This window comes from Petaurus breviceps, unplaced genomic scaffold (genome assembly GCF_028583685.1).
Source record: "Petaurus breviceps papuanus isolate PSGF00001 unplaced genomic scaffold, PetGlider_PUasm1.0 462, whole genome shotgun sequence".
Taxonomy (NCBI): domain Eukaryota; kingdom Metazoa; phylum Chordata; class Mammalia; order Diprotodontia; family Petauridae; genus Petaurus; species Petaurus breviceps.
In genome coordinates this window covers 348,994-355,200 of record NW_027186347.1, presented here as the reverse complement: position 1 = coordinate 355,200, position 6,207 = coordinate 348,994, and the positions used below count along the sequence as shown (strand labels likewise).

Here is a 6,207-nt window from a genome sequence, read left to right as displayed (position 1 = left end):
TCATAAGTTACGATTATTGTTTTTCCATGTAGGAATGTTAATAGTTCAACTTTGATAAGTTCCTTATGATTTCTTTTCCCTGTTTACCTTCTCATGCTTCTCTTGCTTCTTGTACCTGAATGTCAAATTTTCTATTCAACTCTGGTTTTTTCAGCAAGAATACTTGAGAGTCCTCTATTCCACTGAATGACTATATTTTCCCCTGAAACATGATACTCAGTTTTGCTGGGTAGGTGACTCTTGGTTTTAATCCCAGCTCCTTTGCCCTCCAGAATATCATATTCCAAGCCCTTCGATTCCTCAGTGTAGAAGCTGCCAGATCCTGGGTTATCCTGATTGTGTTTCCACAATATTCAAATTGTTTCTTCCTGGCTGCTTGTAATATTCTCTCCTTGATCTGGAAATTCCAGAACCTGGCTATAATATTCCTAGGAGTTTTCTTTTTGGGATCTTTTTCAGGAGGTGATCAGTGGATTCTGTCAACCTCTATTTTGCCCTCTGGTTCTAAAACATGAGGGTAGTTTTCTTTGAGAACTTTCTGGAGGATGATTTCTAGGTTCTTACTTTGATCACGGCTTTCAGACAGTCCAATAACTTTTAAATTATCTCTTCTGGATCTATTTTCCAGGTCAGTGGTTTTTCTCATGAGATATTTCACATTGCCTTCTATTCTTTCATTTGTTTGGATCTGTTTTAACAGCATCTTGATTTCTCATAAAGTCATTAGCTTCCATTTGCTCCAATCTAATTCTGAAGCAATGATTCTCCCCATTGAGTTTTTGAGATTCTTTTTCTATCAGGCAAATTCGGCTTTTTAAGGCATTTTTTCTCCTCATTGCCTTTTTGGGCCTCCTTTGCCATTTGAGTCAGTCTATTTTTTAAAGTATTATTTTCCTCAGTCAGGCTGTTGACTCTCATTTCATAATTTTCTTGCATTGTTCTCATTTGTCTTCCCAATTTTTCTTCCACTTCTCTTATTTGGTTTTCAAAATCTTTCTTAAGGTCCTCTATGGCCTGTAACCAGCTTGTATTTTCCTTTGAAGCTTTTGTTGCAGGAGTTCTGACTTCACTGCTTTCCTCTTGTTCCATGCTTTGCTCCTTTTTGTCCCCAAAATAGGAGTGTAATGTTGGAATTTTCTGTGTGCTTTGTTTCCTTTGCCTGCTCATTTTGCCACTCAATTACTTGACAATTCAGAACTGAAAATGAAAAAATGATATATACATATATATGTATCTGATTACACTCACACACCCACAGCCACCTCCACTCCTCTTACCCCCACGCCCTCCACACTTATTCATTTAATATAACAAAAATGTAGCTCCTCTGACAGGAACTGATTGCTATGCCTACAAAAATGTTATCAAGAAGAATTAATGGTCAAGAAATATCTGCCTGGAAGATGGCAGAGTAGAAGTAGGACCTCCCCACTGGTCCGGCTTCCACCTCCCCCAATCCATGTAAAAAGGAGACAACAAACTTTGGAGCTGCAGAACCCACAAAATGACACAGAGAAGATACCTCCTGGTGAGGACAGCCTGGCAGGCCAGCAGGAATTGGCCAGCGCAGTGCTCTGGGAGCCGAGCCCAGCCCCATGCCAAGGCTTTAGCCCTAGGGTGGGCTGACCAGCTGCCAGCTGGAGGGACTCCAGATCAGCAGCAGCTGTGGCTTTTTCCAGAATTATCAACACATAGATGTGAAGGACAAAGTGAGAGGTCAGTGCAGTGTGGACTTTGGGACCCAGTAAGTGGGAGTGCATCAGCTTTTGCCCCCAGGGCGAGAAGCCGCTGAGAGGCCAGCACAGCCAGCCAGCGCCATGTGGCAGCTTCAGCTCCTGGCCTGCAGTGTAGGGGGACCAAGCACCAGTCTGAGGGGTAATCACTCTTGCTTTAACCTGCTTGGATCTGGATTGCAGTCTAGCGTGGAGGCCCTAGGGTGTGTGTCCAGCTTGCCAGAGCCTGTGGAAACCTCAGAGAGGGCACCCATCTAATACCTTTGGCATCTGAGAAAACCCCAGTGTTTGGGATGAAAGCTCCCCTGTCTGGTGGCAGAGTCCTACTGTGACAAAATCTGTTAACTCCCTAGTGAACAACAGAGTAATCTCAGTTTCTGGATGTGCAGCTCAGATATTCCTGGTGACTTTTGTAGCATATGTTGAGTTCACTTTGCTCACTGTCGTGGCCCATGACCGTTATGTTGCCATATGCCGCCCACTTCTCTATCCTGTGATCATGAGTCCCAGAGTCTGTGTGCAGATAACCTTAACCTGCTTGTTCACTGGTCTTTTGTATGCAGGGTTCCATACCAGCTACACGTTTTGATTGTCTTTCTGCCAAGCCAATGTGATCCACCAGTTCTTCTGTGATGTCCCCTCTCTATTCAAGATCTCTTGCTCAGAGACATTCAACCATATGCTATCCTTACTTAGTTCTGCTCTGGTGATTGGTGTTCGCTGCTTTGCCTTCATCACTGCATCTTACTGTAGCATATTTTCCACTGTGCTCAAATTTCCAGTGAAAGAAGACCAAAGAAAAGCCTTCTCTACTTGTGTCCCCCACAGCATTGTGGTTTCTTTGTTCCTTATTTCAGTCTCTTATGTGCACCTACAACCACCTTCAGATTCTGGGTCCATTAAAAATATGATCCTTTCAATACTCTATTCCATAATACTTCCCTTTCTGAATCCTATTATATACAGTCTAAGGAATAAGCAGATAAAAGAGGCTCTAATGAAGAGAAGGCTTTTTTAAAGTAATGAAGCATAAACTGTAGTCCTTTCCTATTGTAGTTGAACCCAATGCATTCATAAATGAAAAATCTCATATATATATATGCACATACAAGTATACATTTACACATAGATACATGTTAGTTATGTGTTGCTATTTGTGTTTTTATAGTTACAGATGAATAACCAGTTTAAATGAGCTAAAATTCCCTACAATTGACTTTGATATCATCGGTATCAGTATCATTTTTTTTTTTTAGTATTTTGAGGCACATTCAAGAATTCAAAATAATGTAATTCTCTTAGCTCTTAGTTGGCCTTTATAAGCTTATGGTGTATAAATAAGGAATGTATGCCACATATGGTTTAAAGGTTTTTTTTCCCCTTGCTCACCTTCACATAGACAACTCTCATCCCTTAGAGCAGCACAGACTTTATCTCAACCTAGGGGTTCTAGGAGTATCCCTGGAGGTTAATAGCATGTCTTTATTTTTAACATGACATGAATTTTTGGTATATGATTGTGATGGAATACTACTGTACTATAAGACATCATAAGCTTGGGGTGGCCAGGTGGCTCAGTGAGTAAGAGCACTGGCTCCAGTGCCAGGATGACCTGGGGATCAAATCTGGGCTCAGATACTTAGCACCACATCCAGAAATAACTGGCCATGTAATCTTGAGCAAGTTACCCGATTGCTTAAAAAAAAAAGAAATCAAAGCTTGATGATGTTAGAAAAGGATGTAAAGGCTTACATAGATACCTATTTGTGTCTAATGGTAGTCATTTCTAGGGTGAAGTGGAGGTAAGAAAAAAAGAAAAAATACATTATAATTTTATTATATATTTAAAATCAGTAGTAAGTTGGACATAATAGATTTCCAGTTCCATGTGTAATAATAATTTTTATTATCCTATGTTCTAGAAATTCTCATTTCATTCCATAAATTAAAAAAAAAAACTAACATGCTGAATTAATTATGCTTTTATTTTTTACAGCAAGCTGAATGGCATAGAGAGCCACAGTTGGATATACCTTCTACAATCTTCTTTGTATCATGAGATGTTCTTTTTCTAACCTTTTCTCCATTCACATGGCCATTTACCTAGTACACACTCTCCCCAAAACTTCTGGGTTACTTTAATACTTTCTTAATTGGTTATGAGGAATCAGGTTTTCCCTCCTTAAGAATTAATCCTCCATTCATCACACAGTTGTCAAATTACCATGCATAAGGAACTTGCCTTAATATATGTCACTTTCAGAAAGCTAGAATACTTCACTGTTGCCTCTTGGATTAAATGCAAACTACAAAAGGTAAAAATTAATGTCTTCCACAGTGCACCTCCTACCTACCACTCTGGACCAGATGTGAAACAGCAACATCAAAATAGTCAGGAGCAATAAAGTACTTAAAAGTTGAAAAGAAATAAGGACAGATATTACAATAATAAGTGGTGGATTCAAAGAAAAAATAAAAAGACAGCAGAGTGTTTTGGACAAATGTTAGTAGGCTTTTTTGTTTTGAAAAGAAAATGACTGCTTTGAAATACCAGAAACAAATATAGTAGAAAAATTATGTCAAAACAAAAAAGAATAAGATGCAAGAAGGAGTGACTGAATGAATGAATAAAAAATTGCTTCTTAATCACTTACAATAAGCCAAACAACTTAGCCAAACCCTGGGAATACAAATAGAAAAAAGAAAGCAGGAGAAATATTAAACGTTCATGGGTAGGCAGGGTCAATATAATAAAAAAAAAGATAATTTGACCTTAACTAATTGACATATTCAATACTGTTCTAATTGAATTATCAAAAATATCTTACTGAATGATAAAACAAATTCATTTGGAAGAGCAAAAATTCAAGAAAATAAAAGGAAATAATAAAAAAATGTAATGGAGCAAAGTTTAGCAGTACCAAATCTTAAACTGTATTATAAGGCAATAATTATCAAAACTATTTAGTACTGGCTAAGAAATAAAAAGGTAGATCAATGGAACAGAGTAGACATACAATTCACAGGAACAAATATATATATATATATACATACACACACATACATAAATCTTGTGTTTGATACATGTAAACACAAGTTCTTTGGCATAAAAATTAATTATTTGGTAAAAATTGTTAAGAACACTGGAAAACAGTATGACAGAAATTAAGTATTGACCAAAATCTTATGCCAGTTACCAAGATAAGGTCAAAATGGATGGAAGACCTTGAAATTAAGAGAGATACTACAAGAAAATCTGAATAATGTGAAATATATTACTTATCAGACTTTTAGATAGGTAAACAACTTATGAAATAGAGAGCAGAGTGCAGTGTAAAATGGATAATTTTGATTACATTAAATTAAAAAGGTTTTGTTTAAGTCACACAAACGTAGTGAAAATTAGCAGAAAAGCAGAAAATGGGGGAAAACTTTTATAGCCCGTTTCTCAGATAAAGGACTCATACATCAAACATGTAAAGAATTTTGGCAAATCTGTAAGTATACACATTCTCCCCCAATTGATAAATGGTCAAATGATATGAACAGGTAGTTTTTAATTAAGAAATAAGAAAAATATATTCATGAGAAAAATGTTCTAAATCACTGTTCATTAGTGAAATGAAAATTTAAACAACCTTGTGATATCACTTTACACGTACTAGATAGGTGGAAATGATTGAAATGAAAGTGACAAATTTTGGAGGGGATGGGGACAAATTGAGACACTAATTCACTGTTGGTATAATTGTGAACCAATCCAACCAATTTGGAGAGAAATTTGTGATTATGTTCAAAGAGTATACCCTTTGATCCAGCATTGCCAATATTAGGTCTACTTCCAAAGATGATTAGGGAAATAAGAAGCAGAACCTATGTCTTCTAAAATATTTATAGCAATTCTCTTTCTGATGGCAAAGAATTGGAAATTCTGGGGTGTCTGTCAATTGCGCAATGACCGAACAAGTTGTGGTATACGATTGTGATGGGATATTACTGTGCTATAAGAAATGATGAATCATAATTTTTAGAAAAAAACATGCGTAGACTTACATGAAACAATGAAGTGTAAAATGAGCAGAACCAAGAGAACATGGTATACAGTAACAGCAATATTGTTTTAAGAACAATTTTGAGGAGCGGCTAGGTAGCACAGTAAATAGAGCACCGGCCCTGGAGTCAGGAGGACCTGAGTTCAAATCTGACTTCAGACACTTGACACACTTACTAGCCATGTGACTTTGGGCAAGTCACTTAACCCTAATTGCCCTCCAAAAAGCAAAAAAAAAAAAACCCCAATTTTGAGTGCTAAGTAATTTTAACTGTTATAAATACCAAATTAACTACAAAGATCATTTGAAGGGAGACACTATCCGCATCTAGAGAAAGAAATGATAAATAGAATTGTGTATAGAATGGTTTTGCATGCACACACACATACATACTCATTTGTGTCAAATGGTAGCCATCTCTA

At 37.0% G+C, this 6,207-nt stretch overlaps 1 pseudogene; it reads left to right on the top strand.

The window, feature by feature from the left end:
* Nucleotides 1-1,504: 1,504 nt before the first annotated feature.
* LOC138171732 (olfactory receptor 14C36-like) lies at nt 1,505-2,751 on the top strand (annotated as a pseudogene).
* The last annotated feature ends 3,456 nt before the right edge of the window (nt 2,752-6,207 follow it).